This window comes from Copadichromis virginalis, linkage group LG7 (genome assembly GCF_057382275.1).
Source record: "Copadichromis virginalis isolate Kocher_CV1m ecotype Utaka linkage group LG7, C_Virginalis_male_GT1.1, whole genome shotgun sequence".
Lineage (NCBI taxonomy): Eukaryota > Metazoa > Chordata > Actinopteri > Cichliformes > Cichlidae > Copadichromis > Copadichromis virginalis.
In genome coordinates this window covers 70505394-70525825 of record NC_140624.1, presented here as the reverse complement: position 1 = coordinate 70525825, position 20432 = coordinate 70505394, and the positions used below count along the sequence as shown (strand labels likewise).

General features: G+C 47.6%; 1 protein-coding gene across 2 annotated transcripts in view; it reads right to left on the bottom strand.

The window, feature by feature from the left end:
• LOC146706813 (carbohydrate sulfotransferase 8-like) overlaps nucleotides 1-18660 on the bottom strand; it is a 43795-nt gene extending 25135 nt beyond the window's left edge. Inside the window, exon 1 of one of the 2 annotated variants that reach the window (XM_085465052.1) lies at nucleotides 18216-18660. The gene's annotated coding sequence lies outside the window, so the exon portion shown is untranslated. The remainder of the gene's footprint in view (nucleotides 1-18215) is intronic. The other variant, XM_085465053.1, reaches the window with a different exon arrangement.
• Nucleotides 18661-20432: the final 1772 nt, after the last annotated feature.

Below are 20432 nucleotides of genomic sequence, written 5' to 3'. Positions count from 1 at the left end.
ACAGCTGCACGCTGGCTGGATGCTGATAGGCTGAAACCTCCACGGAAGCTGCAGGTGAAGGCCGGGGTGGCCGTTGGAGCCATGCTGCACCTCCTGAGGAGGAGGAGGAGGTGGTCAACACAGAGGAGAGTTTCACTGTGAGTGTTTCCAATAAAATGAATCGTTCTCATCAAACACGGACATCTGCAGTAAGTCTTACATCATTGTTGACATTATTTTGTAGCTGTCCCCTCCCACAGAGGACAGAAGTCACCATGGCAATATACCTGTAGAGGTCCGCATCCCTCCATGGATACCCAACCATCACTGACCCACCACCGAGCCGCAGAGCCGGCGTTCTCCTCGGCTTCTCCAGACACTTTCAGCTCTGACACATGTGCTCAGGCTGAGCCCGCCCTCATCTCTGCAGAGCCGGGCGGCAGCGGTGGACTTGCCGGTTCTGGTGTTCTACTGCAGTGAGCGTGGGCCCACTACAGGACATGTGGCCCTCAGGCCCTCATGAAGTCTATTTCTGATTGTTTGGTCAGAAACGTTCACACCAGTGACCTGCTACAGGTCTTCCTCTTTGCACAAAGGAGCAGATACTGGTCCTGCTGATGGGTTAAGGCCTTCTACGGCCCAGTCCAGTAACCGTCCGTCTCCTGGGGCAGGGATAGCTCAGTAGGTAGAGTGGTGGCCCCATGATCGGAAGGTCGGGGGTTCGATTCCCCTGAACAGCTACCCTGAGGTACCCCTGAGCAAGGTACCGTCCCTACACACTGCTCCCCGGGCGCCCAGTGGCTGCCCACTGCTTCACTGAGTGAATGGGTTAAATGCAGAGAGGGATTTTCCCCACGGGGACCAATAAAGTACACCTTCTTCTTCTTCTGAAGTCTCCTCTGCGCTCCTCAGACGGTGCTGGGAGACACAGCAAACCTGACGATGGCACGTACTGATGTGCCATCCTGGAGGAGTTGAACAACCTGTGTGGCCTCTGCAGGGTCCGGGTGTCACCTCGTGCTGCCAGCTGTGACACTGACCACAGCCAAACGCAAAACCAGTGACACACTGTCAAAGGCCTCCGACAGCTCGGTGCTCATTGGAGGTTAAATTGCTGGTTTTGTGAATGGAGTCTGGTGGAGCGTGACACTTTCACTTCCTGTCAGAATATCACAAACCTGCTCTCTCTGTGGGAACTGAGCATGTGCAATAACATGACGTTCTACTTCCTGTGACTCTTTTCCCCACGAGGATCATTTCGGCGTCCGCCCACTCACGCTCTGACCAAGAGAATGATGGAGAACATGAGGGTGATTTACGAGTGGTGGGGGAGGAAAACGAGAGCTGCTCCTGGTCCTCCAGTGCTTCCTGAAAACTCACAATCAGCTGATCGATCACTCAGACGCTCCTTTAATAACGTCTTCATTAGACTTTGGTTCTCAGGTTGCTCGCTCTCGCTGGCCTTTTAAAGCTCCTTCAGTTTATTTTCTGTTTCCACAGCATTGATCCATGCACAGCGACCTGCAGGTTATCACCACCGCCCACCAAGTGATTCAGTTTATTTTGAAAAGTCTCAACAGGATCTCCAGCTTTATTGTGAAAGGTTTATGTGGAAAATAAACAAGCGGATGGCAGAGCCATGCAATGGTTTTACCACCGTTGTTGCTAATGACGACGAGTAAAAACAGTTGCAGTTTATTTTGCGACACCACGAAACAAACGATAGACGTTTTCATATCGTTATCTGATATATATCATTATATCACACGGCCCTACTCCATCCTGACACACTCACGTCCTTCTACCCCCCTAAAAAAGCCTGAAAGTCAAATGACTGTGATCCATGTGGCAGACGAATAAAACTCCTGAAAGCTCCTGACTGTGCCGGAAACTCACTCTCGTACACGGAGTCATCTTTACCGACAGGTGGGTCCACGAACTCTGTGCTGGACCACACCTGCACCACTAGGTGGCAGCACTGCACCTGAACAAGAGAAGATACGACTTATAGGGACACGTGAAGCGCCTCCATCCTGGTTTCTATGACGATAACTGATCAAGCAGGTACACTTTGACATGACCACAGGAGGGCGCCATCACAGGACAAAAACCAATGCCATCACTGGCTGTTTACCTGCTCTGTGTGTGTGTGTGTGTGTGTGTGTGTGTGTGTGTGTGTGTGTGTGTGTGTGTGCGTTTGTTTTTACTGCACAGCCATCTCTCCTGCTGACTGCACACTTCCTGCTCCCATGAGGCTGAGCAGGAACATCTGTTTGCAGCATCACAGCAGGTGAGCCCATAACACACACACACACACACACACACACACGCGCACGCACACACACACACACACACACACACACACGCGCACGCACACACACACACACACACACACACACACACGCACGCGCACACACACACACACACACACACACACACGCACGCACACACACACACTCCTGCAGTGTCTGTATCTTTTGTGCTGAGAGACTCTGTGATGGTTTCAGATGTTTTCAGCTGATCATGTGACACGCATAACTGGATCCAGCCAATCAGTCTGTTTATTTATTCCATCCATCCTCTGCTGCTGATCCAGCTCAGGGTCTATCCACAGAAGCTTCCCAGCCTCCTCCTGCTCCTCCTCCAACTCCTCCTCCTTGCACTTAGGTGTTCCTAGACCAGCTGAGAGAGATCACCTCTGCAGTGTGGCCGGGTTTATGCCCCGGCCTCCGCCCCGTGGAAAGAGCTGACCTAGGAGGCATGGAGTGGACTTCCTTAGACATAGAAATGATTACAATGAAAATAAATCAATAAGGCCTCCCAAGGCTTCAAAACGGGTGTCGGTGCTGTGATGTCACCAATCTGTCATACTGTACAAATTAAACCAGTGTTTCCAACCTTTTGGAGCCACAGCATATGTTTCACATTACAAAAATCCCACAGCAAAAACAAAAATGCCACAAAAAGCACATTGATCATTTCCCCCGCACTCCAGGCAGAGCAGAGTTGGCTCGGTTTGTCCCCAGCAGTGTTGGGTAAGTTACTTTAAAATAGTAACTTAGTTACATTACTAGTTGCTTCTCTCAAAAGTAACTCAGTTACTTCAAGTTACTCGTTACTTTCAGAGTAACTAGTTACTAGGGAAAGTAACTTTGGTTTTACTCAGACTTCTCTTGTTAATGTGTTGCTCCCATAACTTTGCAGTCTTCTAGCTTGCTTACTTGCCACAGTGCACTGTGCCACCTACCAATAGAAAGGAAAAGATAATGTGCATATTTCCACGAGAGAAATCCCACGCCTGGACCGTCATTGACTGCTGCCATGATTCTAGCCTACGTCACAGCATCATGTGCGCCTTTTACATCCAACACAAAAACTGCAGTCGTGGTGCTTTGATTGTACTCAGAACTCAGAAATTCTGCCTTCTGAATAGGAAGATGTAGGTAACACCAGACTGCAGATGAGCTGCATACAGGGCTGGACTGGGACAGAAAATAGTCCCGGGCATTTTGACTAGAGACCGGCCGCCATTATAGGAAAACTCATAAAGCCTTTGAATGAAAACAAACGCTGTTGTGACAGTGATGTTCACTGTTCTGATGGTATATATGCATCAATCTATCAATCGTTTGTTGTAAGATTCAGATAATTATTTTTTTAAAAGCGAGACATTTTAAATGAGAATAAGAAAGAAAAGTATTTCTTTGTGCCCCCCTCTCCATGTTAATGCCCTACCTGCCCCCCTGGCAACACTTTGCTAGACCCGCCCCTGCACAGTTACCAGCTGTCAGCTACTTAGAAAAGGATCCTGGTGTTATTTGTCTCTCAGAAACAGTTCATAACTTCAACTCATTCATGTCACCTAAAAGGTAAACCTGTTTCTCCATCACCTGTTCAGCTCTGATGATCCAGTAAGGACATCTCCTGGTTTCATCTTCATGTTTCCCTCTCACCACATAACCAAACCGACATCATGACCAGCAGCTTTACAGCTGTGGCTCCAGCAAACATCAGCTGATACTAGAAATTAATATTAAATAAATTCTAACAACAGCTGATCAAGCTTAAACGTGCTGCTGTTGTTTAGTGCGACATCGGCTGGTTTCCTCTTTCTGGCGCAAAGTGGGCGATAAATAAACAAGAGAGACGATCAGCTGATCATTGATCAGTTTTCATGATTGAAGTAGAAACAGGAGAGGGAGGGGGGAGGATGAGAGAAGAAGAGGCAGCTGTGCAGCAAAGACACAGAATAACTGCAGCTTTGTGCCTTTTTGTAGCTGAATTACGGGACAAACTGTTCCTTTTCACCTCAATAAGAAACGCGTAATATTTTCTCTGAATACCAGACGGGACGGCTGGCAACTCTAATAACTTATGAACAAAATAAAGTTCAACATCATTAACATCATAGCACCACCCAGCTGTATAGAAACTCCGTCATGCTAGCTAGCACGCAGTACGGAGAAAGTCAGAATAACGAAAATAAACTCCACCTAAACCTGGTTCATATCTGACCCAGAGAGACTGCAGGTCATAACTTCTTACCTGAAGTTCAGTTCACTCTCGGACCGGCGGCCGCCTCGGGTCTCTCTTCCTCCTGCCTCCCTTTTCCTTCATCCACCTGCTGCCTCCACCACTTGCTAATGTTACTGAATCTGTGGAAGCTCCGCGATGCCACCACACAAAGTAACGAGTAACGACCCTATCTGAATCCCAGTAACAAGTAACGCGCTCCTGGTTTTGGCATAATAACTAGTTACCGTGCTCGTTACCACAATAATAACGTAGTTACTGTAACGCGTTACTTAATAACGCGTTAGTCCCAACACTGGTCCCCAGTTTACCTTTTTTGCTTCCTTCTGACCACTGCTCATGCTGGGCCTTCACCTGGGTCGGAGTTTCCTCCAGGACCAGGTCACACTGACTACTTTTCTGACTATTGTCATTTCTTCGTCGTCGTCTTCTGTCTTACTGGCAGTTGGCGACCCACTGAATTAGAGCAGGTAGTTGTACTGCCCTCTAGTGGAAGAGAATGTCATTGTTCTGCCCGTTACTCACGCTAATTACGGCGGTCCGTTTGGTACTGGGCTGCGAGAGTTGAGGCTCGGGTTTGAAATTTATGGTTTTCACGGTTTTATCGGGTTTTTTAATCGTTTTTATCGTTAACTCTGTTTCCCTGGGTCTTTTCCTTGTGTGTTATGAATAAATCTTCTGTTTTTGGTACTGGTTTTATTTTGTTGTATTTATCTGCGACACCTTAAAAGCCGGTCCCGTGGCCCAGTGGTTGGGAAACACTGTATTAAACTATATTATATCAAATCACAGAAGGGCTGCAACAATTGACTGAGTATTTCGAATAATTTAATTAGGAAAAATTTGACAAATTTTTTGCGTCAATGTTTCGTTTAAGGCACGGCTCTGTAGTGTGCTATCGTCACCATGGAAACGGTTACCATGGTAAATCTTAATACTGAACTGAGGCCTCAGTTACACAGGTGACTGCCTGGCAACCGTTGCTAGGGAAGCATGTACTCATCAAGTGGTCGGTTGGTGGAGCTGCACCAAAACCTCGTAACCAGAAACAGAGACCGTCAAAGTAAAAGTCTTGCCTTTGGAAATATGTTGGTTTAAGCAGTGCAGCACAGCTTTTACTTTGAAGGTGTCGGTTTTCACAGTTTCGCCGCAGCTCGGAGAGTAAATGGCGAGTGAATCACTCCCGTCTCCAACAGTCTGATTTATAACAAAGGAAACGAAGACCACCACGTTGATTTTATCATCGCTCTCAAAGCAGTGGCTGTGATCTGTTTGCGATAAGGACGGTTTTCAGCCGCAGGCGGATCGACCTCGACGTCTGAGATCACCGCTGAGACGCTTTGTTCTGTTTTCTGAAGTTTTACAGCAGAAACTTTTGTTCCTCTAATAATAATAAATGTGTTATTAAGGTTTCTATTAGCGACGAGTGGCTGATGATTTATAGCATCACGCTGCAGCAGCTCATTCTGCTGAAACGAGGATAAACAGCCTGCATTTAAATAAAACAGGGCGGCTGAGAACAAGACGCTGCGTGCAGAAAGAATCCAGCCAGGCTGATTTGAGTGTTTGTTGGCAGGATTAAAGAAAAACCATCAGGCTGCATCTAATGAAGCATGAAATACTGAGAACAAATAATCAGGTTTCTGAGTATTTTCCCCCAAACAGGTCGCAGTCCCAACTGAAGATTCATTTAGTCAGAAAACCAAGAACACGGCAGGAAACTCAGAGGAACGAGTCACAACGAAGAGTCGAGAGGACGACCCCTCCTCACGTCCTTGTCGAGTCAAACTCTGGGCCTCCAGCTGACCGCTCGGCAAGGACGCTTCAATCCTGCCGCGCCCGGATTAACATGACGGCAGGAGATGGATACCCTGCAGTGTGATGGCAGAGCTCCACGCCGTACACCACAATCACACCTCCCTGAGCGACATCATCAACACTCTGAAACAGGAAACGCCCGCTGTCATCGAACCGCCACAGACGTTTTGAGCTGCGTCAATATTGTGACTGCAGCGCTCACAGATTATTGACACGCTGAAGGAAACCACGGAACAAACGAGAGCAAACAATCAGGGTAAACTGCAACAGGAGAACTCACGCTAACTGCACTGAGGGAGAAACTACAGAGAAAATATGAATAAAGTGTGACACAGTACAAGCACCGAGTCTGCTGGTCTGGGCTCGTGTTCCTCCACAGCTGCAGGACGAGTCCCACCAACAGCTGAAAGTTACAGGAACATGTTTGCAGAAGATTTCCTCACTTTTCTTCAAACTTTTGTTCTCCTAGTATCTGAAAGTAAAGTGTTTTAAGAACAAATACATGTGCTGACTTTGTCGTTGCGGTGCTCTCCAGCAGGACCGGGAGAGTATCCTGAGTTATTCACATGGTTCCTACAGGAATCATTCAGCAGCCTCGTACCTGCAGGACGTGTTCACACGCCGGTTTGGTTGAAGTCAAAGCTAATGAGACAGCAGCCTGAACACTTATGTACAGTTGGTACATAAAATGAGAGCTTGTGCAGGCGGCGGCTGCCCAGGAGGGCAAAGAAAGCCGATAAAGGAGTCATTTTTAACAGTAAGCAGCTCACCGAGAAATTCCACCTCTGTGTAGCTGCACCACAGACGCTGAGACAGCCTCCATCATCACGGTTACAGTCGGTCTTTCGCTCTGCTTTGTGTGCAGATACAAAGACAGAAAATGGGCTGCGTGAGCGAGGCTGCAGCAGCTCGCTCAGACCGTTTAGTGCTAATTGTTCAGAGTTCAGGATGAGGCCAAGGACGGCGTGCGGGCTGAGAAACGAGCCAGAGCTCGGGGACAAAGAGTCCCACGCTGCCCCTGAAATGAAGGTGACCCGAGCTGGAAAGCGAGCGGAGGCACGAGTGGCGTTTCTGCAGCTTGTTTGATACTGTGGACTTTCCACTGTGCTTCCCTGATCTCTGAGTTCAGCTCCTCACACTCAGCAGCAGCACAGCGCTCGACACACAGCAGGAGTTTCTGTGCCGCTGCCGCGTACGTGGACGTTAACTGATCATCCTCGCGGCCCAAATCAGTTTTCTACTTCCTGCCTTCTCGACTCCGTCCGCTGTTTTCGGCACAGCGGGTGTCACCACGAAACGAGATTAACTGACGGTGTTTAACGCAGACAGATCACCATGGTAACTGACGATGGTCTGACCTGTTTGTATGTTTATCACAGTGAACATTCAGTAAAACAAACACTTCATATACTCAGTGTCTCATTGGACTGTGGGACCGAGCTGAGCAGGTGGGTCCAGTTTGAAGTCTCAGAAATAATTTACCATGTCAGCTGACATAACACTGCTTTGTTCTTCTGCAGCACTTATCTTAGTCTCACCATTTTACTCTGGGTCACCTGTTCCTCTGACACTGTCCGACTGAAGGAGGAGATGAAAAGGATTCAAACACCTCGTTTAATGGGAGCACACTGAGGTTAGTTATGGAGTTCCACAGGGTTCAGTGCTAGGACCAATTCTGTTTACATTATACATGCTTCCCTTAGGCAGCATCATTAGAAGACATAGCATACATTTACACTGCTATGCAGATGACACCCAGCTCTATCTGTCCATGAAGCCAGATAACACACACCAATGAGTTAAACTGCAGGAATGTCTTAAAGACATAAAGACCTGGATGGCCGCTAACTTTCTGCTTCTTAATTCAGATCAAACTGAGGTTGTTGTACTCGGCCCTGAAAATCTTAGAAATATGGTATCTAAGCAGATTCTTCCTCTGGATGGCATTACCTTGGCCTCCAGTAACGCTGTGAGGAACCTTGGAGTCATTTTTGACCAGGACATGTCCTTCAATGCACATATTAAACAAATATGTAAGACTGCTTTCTTCCATTTGTGCAACATCTCTAAAGTTAGAAATATCCTGTCTCAGAGTGACGCTGAAAAACTAGTTCATGCATTTATTACTTCCAGGCTGGACGACTGTAATTCATTATTATCAGGAAGTCCTAAAAACTCCCTGAAAAGCCTTCAGCTGATCCAAAATGCTGCAGCAAGAGTCCTGACAGGGACTAGAAAGAGAGAGCATATTTCTCCTGTATTGGCTTCCTGTTAAATCCAGAATTCAAAATCTAATTCATGTTTCCATCATTTACCCAGGAATAAAAATGTAATTTTCTTGGATCTCTCCGACTTTTACTCCCTGAAAAAGAAACATACATCCCCATGGACATCTTTTACTTTAATAAAGCATCACATTTAATGAGAAATGTCAAACTGCGCCTCTGACAGGAGCATTTGTGGCGATGCAGCTTTCTGATCTTTGAATCACCTCAGCTGAAATACTCTGTCCGTCCTTACAGACAGACGACTGCACGGAAATATGAAATAAACATAATCAGGAATATAATCTGCAAATCCGATGAGTTGATAAGCCACCTCCTCCGGCACAATAAAGGGCTTGTGTGGTCCCCTCGACGCGAGCTAGGAAGATTAATCCCTGTCATTCCGTTATGGGACTCTAATCTTATGGGATAACATATACGGAAATCTCCACCTCCGTTCACGTTTATCCGCAAGCTGCAGCACGAGGTGGACAGCAGGGTGGAGGTCCTGCGTTAAGTGTGAGGTCACTCCGGCTTATCGTCACCTTTTCCATCTGTTCCCTACGTTCTCTCCGTGCCTCTCCTGAACTCGGACGAGCTGATCAGGTCACGCGATAAATGTCATGATTTATATGATGAGTAAAAGTTGTAGGTTATCAGAAGAGAGGCACCTCTCCATCATACTAGCACACCAACCCACGCCCAGAGCTGTGGACTGGTGTGGGACCCGGGGCATGGGGCGACTGCTGGAGCCAGTTTTTGTGTTTGCTTTCAATCTGGAGTCAGACCTGATCTAGACCTGGTCTCAGTCAGACTGGGTCTCAGTCGGACCCGGTCTCAGACCTGGTCTTGGTTTTGTCTGTTGTCCTGGAGTCAGACCTGATCTAGACCTGGGCCCTGTTTCAGGAAGCCGGTTTAGTGCAAACTCTGAGTAAGTATATCCTGAGTTAACAAAAACTCTGGGTTTTCGGTTTCACAAAGCGAGTTTAGATTAATTCTGAGTGAGTTACTATGACGACACACTCCGTGAAGCTAACCTGCCCCCTAGCAGGTTTACTTCAACTAACCCTGACGTTCTCCGCCTCTTTGTCAGAAACCTGACTGTAGGAAGTGTCAGACATGGCGTGCTCCTTCCTTGAAGAGCCAGTAGATGTTGAAGCCCAAATTCTCCGCAGAGCTCTCCGCCGGGAGAGAGTGATTAGAGCGTGTTCGGACATTTTATCATTTCCTGATGATTTCCTGTGTGAACGTTACCGTTTCTCAGCACAATCTATAATTTATTTGAATAACATCTTCAGGCCTAATATTGCTCATGTGACACATCGCGGACATCCTCTCAGTTCTGTACATATTATTTGTATTGCACTTCGGTTTTTTGCAAACGGGAGCTTTCTGTATAATATTGGTGACGCTGAGCACGTTTCCAAGGCTACCGTCTGTCGGGCAGTCAGGAATGTTACAGTTGCACTGAAACGTCTCCTGTACTCGTTTGTGGTGTTCCCCGGTCATAGACCCACAAGATTTATCAAAGAGGGATGCCACAAAATTGCAGGTATCAGGATGACCAAAACTTAATTTATGGTGTGGTGATACTTGAACTACTACTTAAAGTTTACATTTATTCTCACGGTTCCCAGGCGTGATTGGCTGTACAGATGGCACTCACATTCCAATCATTGCTCCTTCAGTAAATGAAGGAGACTATGTGAACAGGAAGTCTTTCCACAGCATTAATGTGCAGGTACATAGTTCCCTGTAGCATTTCAAACTAACAAATTATTTCATTATAGTAATGGATGCTAATTTGTGTTCTCTGCACTGTGAAGATCATATGTGATGCTGCCAACATTATCACAAATGTGGAAGCCAACTGCTCAGCCTCTGTGAGTGGTGGTGGTGGAGGACCCCCACCTGTTTTTCGGGCCTCCGCTTTTTTTCTGTTGGCTATAACGGGTCACATTTGAGCATACAGAGTAAGCAAATATGTATTTGTAATGTGCTCAGATAATTTCAATAAGTGCTTACAGAGGGGAAATTAATGTAGCCTCTAACTGCAGTCGATTTACATCGGACAAACAGACCAAGCACTATGGCTCATAATACAATTACACCTTACCTGTTTGGACTATATTTTTATATTTCATTTTTACTTGCTGCCAGGAACGTTTGGGGCCTGTTGGGTTGCACCTGCGCTCACATCACAGCACAAAATAAAATGTATGAAATAAAAAATAAAATATAATAAAATAACGTGTTAAATGGGTGGAAATCCCTCGATCAATGTTTAAATTAACACTCACGCATTGACTCTGTCGGCTATGTTTTGCCATGCATGCTCACTTTCTTTTGCAGCTGAGGCTGTGTTACTTTTTTTCTGCAAAATTTGCATGTTATCGGCATATGCTGCCATCAGAATTTCGGCCTCAAGCGCTGTAAAATACATTGACCGCGCCTTCTTTCCCTCCGTCTCCATGGTGACTCGCTTAATCTGTGCTCCACTAATCAGGGCTTTATGTATCCTCGTGCGCACGCTTCACTTGGGGTTAAAGCAACTCCGCGTTGATTGAACTAATTGTTATCAGCCTTTCTGAAACCGAATATTCCGAGTTGGACAGTTCGGGGTTACTCAACCCTGAGTATCGTTTTTCACTCTGAGTTTTCTAAACCGGCTTCCTGAAACAGGGCCCAGGTCTCAGTCAGACCCAGTCTCAGTCGGACCCGGTCTCAGTCGGACCCGGTCTCAGACCTGGTCTTGGTTTTGTCGGTTGTCCTGGAGTCAGACCCGATCCTGGACTTTGGGGCTAGTTTAGTTCTCTGCTTTAAATCTTGTTTTGGACTTTGGACCTGTAGCTGGACATTGACCCAGATACTGAACTGGTTTTGGATGTGGTTTGGGCCATGTACTTGGAGATGGGACTGCTCTCTCAAACCTGGAGTTGGTCATTTGGACTTTAAACCAGTGGGTCTGTTGGTGATGGATAAATACTTTCCCCGAGTTTCTAACTTGATTAAACAGCTACCAGCACAGGGACTTTTTGGAGGCTTTTTTCCTGCTGCGAGTGGAGCAGACAGAAGAAGCTGGAGGTGGAGCTCCTATAAATGTGTGATCGTGGCTTTAAGCTTACCCAGGTTAATTCTCTGGGGTGTTTCTGAGTCTAAATAAATCCATACAAGCCCGGCTCATTCCCACAGCAGTGGGTCACAGCAGTCTGGCTCCAGCGAGCCAAATGAATAATGAAACACGCTGAAAGGCAGAACTAAACAAGCTGCTGAGCAGCAGCGTCGCTTTGTTCTCATCATTAATGTCACTAATCCTCTGAGCCCGCCGGCTGCACAGCTACTCTTAATCACTGGCGATCCAGAGACCGCCGCCCCCGATATCTGGAGGCGGTTTCTCACCCGCCAGTTAGAGCGAATTATTAACTAGAATGACCTCTGATGACCGGCTCAAACTTTCCACACAAAAGGACTCATTCAGACCCACAGAGCCCTGTCCGACACACGGGCAGGTGGAGAGGACAGGTGGAGCAGACAGGTGGTCAAAAGTGCTTCAGATACACAAACAAGCAAAACACACTGAGGAGAAAACCTTACCCAGCTCCTCACCTCCACCTTTAACATAAAATCAACACTTAAAAACAGGGTGAGAACAAACCTCCACCTTCATCCTTATATTTCATTGTGTTAGCAATAGGCTAAGATGTTAGCTCTGAGCTAATAATCAGAGCAGTGAAATGAAGCAGTGCTTAAACACCTGCACAGGTGTGCGGACACCAGCCTGTGAGAAACGAACACTGCTGCTGATGTTTACAGCATTTCAGCACTCGTGCCGTCAGGCAGGAAAGCAGAACGAAAATGGAAGCACGATAAGCTCCACGTTTCTTACCAAGTGTTTAGAGATTGTCTAAATAACTATCAGCGCACCATCAAGGTAGAAAGAGCAAATTATTTCTCCAAGATAATCTCTGGTAATCCTAAAGTTCTATTCAACACAATCAACTCTGTCCTGCGCCACTGCAGCCATATCTGAGACGGCCTCACACGAAAGTTCTTTACTGAAAACATTGATGATATCCGAGCACATATCCCGCTCCCATCCCAAGACCCCTCTGAACCACCTGCATGTTCATTCCTTTTCTCCGAATTTAAACCAGTTTCATTATCCCATCTCACTGATATAATAATGCACATGAAACGTGCCCCTTGGATGTGTTACCTACACCATTTCTCAGAGATGTGCTGAAGACAGTCGGCCCTAACATCCTCGTTATTGTAAATAGCAGCATCTCAAATGGGACTGTTCCTCATTCGTTTAAACAAGCTGTTGTTCAGCCGCTTCTAAAAAACCTGGTTCAGACCCGTCAGTTCTTGGTATTTTCAGACCAATCTCTAAGCTGCCATTGTTGTCTAAGGTTCTTGAGAAAGTCGTCCTCCACCAACTTTCCTCATTCTTAGACACACTAATATTCTGGACAAATATCAGTGTGGTTTCAGAGCCTTCCACAGCACAGTCTCTACTGAAGGTGTTCAATGATGTGCTTCTAGCTGGTGACTCTGGAAAAAGCACAGTTGTCATCCTTCTAGACCTGAGCGCAGCCTTTGACACTGTCGACCACACAATCCTGTTAAACCGTCTACAGACGTGTCTGCATTCGAGGCTCTGCTCTAACATGGTTTGCCTCTTACCTGGAGAGCTGATCCTACTCTGTGATGCTGGGTAACAAATACTCCTCCCAGCTACTCTCACCTGTGGAATACCTCAGGGCTCTATTCTGGGCCCGGCCTTGTTCTCCTTATACATGCTCGCATTAGGCTCCATTTTTCAGAAACACCAGATCTCCTGTCACTCCGATGCAGACGATGCACATTTCTACCTCTCTCTAAAACCAGGTGCTGACAGTACGCTGCAGAAAGTCTCAGAGTGTCTTAGCGACATACATTGCTGGATGTCTCTGAACTTTCTCAAATTAAATCACGACAAAACCGACATGATAATCTTCGGTAAGCAGGACTCTGTTAGTCTCATAAGAAACGATTTGGGCCCATTATCAGCTCGTGTACATCCCCACGTAAAAAATCTTGGTTTCATGCTTTCCTATCGTCACGTCTTGACTACTGTAAGTCTCTCTATTTAGGCATCTGTCACTCAAGCCTGTCCCGCCTGCAACTTGTTCAAAATGCAGCCGCAAGGCTCCTGACGGGTACCAGAAACAGAGACTATTACTGCGATACTCGCATCTCTACATTGACTACCAGTTAAATATAGAATCGATTTTAAGGTTTTATTATTTGTTTTTAAAGCTCTCCATGGTTTGGCTCCAGGTTACATTTCAGATCTTCTTAGCTTGCACCGACCCACTCGATCTCTGCGCTCCTCCAGTCAGATGCTGTTATCAGTTCCACGCTCCCAGTTCAAATCTAGAGGGGACAGGGCTTTCTCCATTGCCGCCGAGACTCTGGAACAGCCTTCCCCCTTTCAGTAAATCCTCTTCATCCTTGGAAGTCTTCAAATCGAATCTGAAGCCCTTCCTATTTTCCAAGGCTCTCTCTGACACCTCTTTTATTCTGCGATTCTGGTCTTTTATCTCATTGGGTAATGTTTGCATGTATTTTATGTTCACGTGTGCTTGTGTGTGCTTGTGTACATTTTTGTATATGTATTTGCATATATGCATGTACACATTTTTTTACAAACATATATGGATGTCTTACAATGTTTCTATAATGTTTTCATCTCATCTATTTTAATTCTTTTTATTATATCATCCCTCTGTTCAGCACTTTGGCCGACACTTGATGTCTTTTGAATGTGCTATATAAATAAAGATGACTTGACTCCAATGGGCGGAGAAACCCCATCACATGACAGATGAGCTGCAGGTGAACCGAGCTGACGAAGAGCTGGAGAGGTCGGGCACGAACGCTACAGTTTTATTTTAAAGAAAGACGCGGGGACCCGCTGCAGAGAGCTTCATCCAATCAGACGCTCGGACCGGAAACAGCTGGACGGTGTGAACATGGAACGATGGACAGATGTTTCCATACTTTCTAAAATAGATTAATCAGTTTAACATTGATAAACGTGAGACTCTCACACCGCCCTCAGCTGTGGGTGGTGTAGGTGTTGGTCTGAAAGCTCTCCGGTGAAGCTCGGTGCTGCCTGTGGTTAGGAGATGACTGTTCAGGACCCTGTGTCCCTGCAGAGACCGATGGAGGCGCTCTGCAGGGGCGGAGGTGTCCCTCTCCGATGTGTTATTCATGCCGGCAGCCTGGAAGAAGAGCCTCAGCATCCTGCAGCGCGGCTCTCCTCGTTAGCAGGAGGGATCGAGTTTCCTCGATGAGGCCGTCGGCTCAGATTAAAGGTGCTTATGGTAATTGAATCCTCACACGGTGAAAGTGCAGCTGAAACGAGTCGACACACGATACGACTGTTTCTGTCGGAGGAACGCACAAACACGTCCTGCTCCACTTCAAAGGAAACTGCAGCAAAGCAGCGCTCAGACCCGCCTCCAGATTAACCAACACGAACCTGGTACCACACTGTCAGTTTATCCAACACACACACACACACACACACACACACACAACTGTATGCTATTATGCACTTGAATCAGCAGCAGCACTGATCAGTCCCTCACAGGCAGAAGGACGAGAAAACCAAGCGAACCACCTTGATGAGACAGAGACGTTTGTGACGTCCACAGACTCAGGATCAGAAACTCTTAGAAATGGAGCCACGCTTGCAAACATAATAGAATAGAATAGAAAAGCCCTTTATTGTCATTGTACAACACAACTGTGGAGCGAGACGCAGTAACACACGATCGATACAGGACGTTTGAGTCCAGAAGTTCCAGCAGAGGGTTACACAACAGTCACACCTGGAAGAGCAGTGGGCGGAGCCCGCGACACGACCACAGTTATTGAGACTGCAATGATCCGGTGATCTTTAAAGACGGGGACCATGTCTGCGACCAATCAGCTGCCATCATTAAAGCGACCCCGACACGTCTCTGTGACTGGATGTGGTCATGACATCCAGTCTGTGATGAATCCACAGGTTCAGAGACTCAGTGACGCTCAGTTCCTGCAGGGGGCGATCTCCCGCTGCCCGAGAGACGCTGTGCACACCTGTTACCTGTTCAGAGACAGGTCACCTCCCACCAGGTGACCTTGTGATCCAGGTGTTGCACGCTCAGATGTTTCCCTCATCGCTCGGGGTCCCGTTTTCTCCAGTGTTATGGATCCATTAATGACAGACTCGGTCTCAGGTGAGCTCAGGTGTAAAACCTGCACACAACTCGACCTCGCCCGTGTTATTGTTCTTACTCCCAGCCCACGTCTACGTGATGTAGGGCTGGGCGATATATCGAGTTTTTAAATATATCGATATATTTTTATACGAGATAAGAGATGTGACAATATCCTTTATATCGATATAGTCTATGCTATAATTATAGTTGTGGAGCCGCAGGTTTGCCTCTCTTTCGTCCACTTTTGTCTCTACGCTGCGTTGCTCCGCCTCTCCTTCACTGACCACAACACCCCCTCCTCCCCCATCGCTTCACCTGCAGGCAGCGACAAGATGGACACGGCAAATCTCCGTTAACGAGTTACTGCGCATCGCCCCGTGCGTGGGGCTGGACGGCGTCAACGTGTTAACGAGCTAACCACGCTAACGCCCAGAGGTGCTGCACGGCCTAAAATCCTTTCATTTTCTCAAAAGTTGACAGCGCGCCTTATGTATGAGTTCTGGTTGTGCTCACTGACCGCGAACCGCTTCTCTGTGGAACACGGCGCTCAGCAATCTGACTAAAAATGTTTGAGTACGACTTTGCTACGGAGCCGCACCGCGTTACGGCTGCCGTAGTCTGGAGCCTCGCGGAGTGATACGTACTGTGCTTCAGCGTAATATCACCGTACTGTGTGCGTATAAGGACCATAAACGGCTCCTGTTCAGAGACGCGGTTACGAAGAGGATTTCAAACTCCAGGCTGTCGGTCACGCAGTAGAAGTTAAGAACAGAGCAGCTGCTTGTTGTTGTGCTCAGCGTCTGTTAGTTTACATTTTGACTGCACAGTTGTGAGCTCTTTGTTATGCACAAAACAACATTTTTTCTTTTATTTATGGAGCATGATTATTTAATAAATGCTGATAATTTATTTCTGAGTAATTGTTTCTTGTACATCTGCGCTGTGTGTTAATAAAAGTGCCTGTGTGACATCTGGGACACAGCTGTGACTAAACTCTCTGTTTGTTCTTACTTTATGGCTTAAAAATAAATATCGAGATATATATCGTATATCGCCATCCAGCTGTCACCGAAATCCAGCAGATGAAAGCTCAGGGTGGGACGCACCGGGCTGGAGAAACAAACACAGCCAGCAGCAGCACTCCCTGAACCGAGCGGTCAGATGGCGAGCGTTAACAGGTAACATCTATAAAATGATCGATCGGGGAAAACCTCAGTTTGATCTGTGACTCGTCCTAAACCCACACAGATCAGACTCGAGGTCGTGTTTATGAACGATAAATCACAGCGCTCCCTCCGCCTGCTCTGAGGTGCTCGGGTTTATTTCAGCCTCGCCGTCGCTCCGGTTTATTTTGGTTCAGTTTGTTACGGCCGAGGTCAGGTGACTCCGAGGGTCGTCGTAGGTGCAGCAGAGCTCCGTGTGCAGGTGGAGCAGCCGGGTGGCTATTTTTAGACACGAGGAGAGAAATTATTCAGCGCGATCGCAGCTTTTCATTCAACTGCTGCTGACAAAGGAGAAGAAGCAGCCGTCCTCCTCCTCCTCCTCCGTCAGCTTGACAGGTGGATCTGAGACCTGTGCAGGCTCCGCCCACAGCTGATATTGCACCCTGAAGATCAGGCGCCGCTCTTTCTCTTTGATCAGCTGCTGAGGATCCACACGGCAAACATCTCCATCTTTGTTTTCAGCAACTCCGCACGCGCTCAGTCTGCCACTGACATCACAGAAACAGACACCGCGACATCAACCGACACCCCGGCACCGCCCCCCTGCGACTGACGTCAGACGCTCAGACGAGTACACGAGAGATCAGTTCTGTTTCCCCATCAGCATCTGATCAACTTTAATCATTTTGTTGTCATGATTAAACAAATATCAACAGAGCAAACACAAAGAAATAAACTGGAATCAATTAGAGGAGCAAAAAATGTAACATCTGGATGACATAAAATAAATGAACAGAAACAAGAGAGTCTGTGTTCTTTTGATTTCTTTATCGGAAATGTTTTTCACGCTTCAGTAAAAGTAAAAGTTTGGATTTCTGGTCCTTCTTTAGGTGAAACCTAGTCAGGAAGCAGCAAACAGAGCGCCACAATAACAGTTCCAGGTGTCAAATAATGTGAGAAATGTCCACCAATCAGGGCCGCTCGAGCACAAACTACAAGCTGATCATCAAACACGGCTATCCAATTAGCTGCCCCGTTTAAAACCAGCAAAAGGAGGGGGGGCTTTTTCCTTACCTGTGCCCCGGGCCCCGTTTCTCTGTATCCGCCCCTGTCCGTAACCTTTCACTGGCTCAAAAAAACGCGGTTTAATCTGCGTTAACGGGGGGGCGGAGTCAGTGTTAATGACGAAAGCACTCCAAACACACCTGCTTTACTTTCAGCTGCTCCGCGAACCCCGCCGCTCGCCGTCGGGCTGTCCGGTCTACGTCACAGTATCACCGGAGTACCGACTGAAAGTGCGCCCGCTGCCCCCGGTCCTCGCTCCGCCGGCGCTCACCTGTGTGCGGCTCAGCATGGACGCAGTCCGCGGAGTTCTGTTCCGTCGGAAAGTCTGCGGGCGTCCCTCCTCCTCCGGTACTCAGTAAACGCTCTAACGGGCGCAGAGCTGCCGGTGAGCTGCGGTGTCCGCGGGCTGAGTTCGTTAGCGGCCCCGGAGCTGAAGGACTGGACTGAGAGTGTACTGTGAACGGGAGGGCAGGGCGGCGGAGCCCGACCGGCCAGCTCCGGGAGACACGGAGGAGGTTTGGTCAGACCACCACAATAAAAGCCCGCATTCGCCAAATCCTCAAAATAAAAGCCCGCGATGGTCAGGGCTGCAGAGGTGAATCTGATGTAACGCAGACACACACCAGAGTGACGTCACAGATTTAACTGTTAGGATTGATTTTATTATCATAACAGTTAAAACTGCTGCTCGGCAGATCTGTGTTTGTGCTTCTGCTTAGTTTTTATTGTTTCCTCTAATCCTAACCGTGAGTCAGGAGACAGGAGAGCGTCCTGTTTGAAAAATTCATTTCGTTTTAATGAGTTCAGCTGTTACAGCTGGAGGTCCATTTAAACCGCGTGAAAACAATAAACTGAATGTTAGCTTTGACATTTCTGTGTCCATCTGTGCAGTCACACACAGTAAGAGAATTTTATGCAATGACACATGAACAGTTATGTCATTGATGCTCAGCACATTAATGTGAGCCCAGTGTTATTACTGCACGGTGTTCCAGTGTTTGTAACAGAGCACAAATACAGTCAATAAAACAACAGGTTTACAGTTATTCATGAAGACACGTGAAAAAGCTGCTCCCTCCTTTAGCTCGCTCGGTATTTTTCCCTGTAGTGTGACTGTGTGCAGGTGTCTGTGACAAAAATAACACTTTAGAAAAATCGATGGAGATCTGAGCAGGTTTATGATGCTTTTATTTACCAGCAGGACAGGAAGCAGAGACTCTTATTATTGTTAAATTGACTGTAGAGCAGCCGTGTGTGTGTGTGTGTGTGTGTGTGTGCGCACCTCCTCCTCTCCCCTGCTCCTCCTGTCCTTGCTGTTTACCAGCTCTCTTCCTCCTCCTCTCTGGGGACCTCCGCCTCAGCGCTGCCTGCTGACTCGGTGTGTGAATGTGTATATTCCAAGAAACCGGAAAGACGAAGGAACAAGCTGCACAACAGGACCGAGTCCACCTTTACCTGTGATCTGTCTCAGGTGCGGAGGTCATGTGACCTGTTTACGAGACACGAGAGCAGCAGCAGGACCTCGATGTCACAGAGGCTGACCCCGGGAGCCCCGCCCTGAGAGGAGAGCGTGTTTAGTTTTGCCTGCTGTGAGTCGCTTTCTATCCTTTCAGTGATATTTAAGGTTATTCAGTTTAACCACGATGCCTCCTCAGCACCTCCCAGCTGACGTGCAGCTTCCTCCTGGGTGGAGGTGCCAGGGCAGACCCAGCTCAGCTGTGCTTATTTTTAGGCTGCGGTGCCTCGACCTGTGACCTCTAACCTCCCAGGTGTGAGGTGTTTACAGCCAGCTCTGAGCTGTGACCTCTGACCTCTGAGGCCTTTACAGTCAGAGTTTGAGTTTACAGAGACACAAGCGACTTCCCTCACGCTCACTCTGCTGTCCTATCGTGCATGTCCAGCCTGTCCTGTGGCGCCCCCTGCTGGTGTTTTATTAAATCCAGGATGTAGAGTGGAGGTGACAGACGTCCTGCTCCTTTGTGGAGGCACTCATTGATCTTTGTGAGCGGCTGTGAGCTGCAGGAGGAAGCAGAGAGCATCTGTGCTTCATCCTGATGATGATGAAGCTCCGCTGACAGCATCGTATCACTCGCTGTGTCTCCACGACAGCGAGGAGCTCCGTGAAACACCGCCTGTGTCCAGCTCACAGCTCCTGCTCATCATGGGTCATCCATCCAAGTCTCAGAGCAGGAACATCAGCAGCAGAAACTGAAACACACTCAGCACTTTATCATTGAACTCAGCGATGAGTTTCATACAGTTAATGGCCTGTCACGCTCACCCCAGTCGTGAAGTCTTTGAAAAACTCATCAGAAATGTGATTATGGAAGAGACTGGACATCAGCTGAGTCCAATGC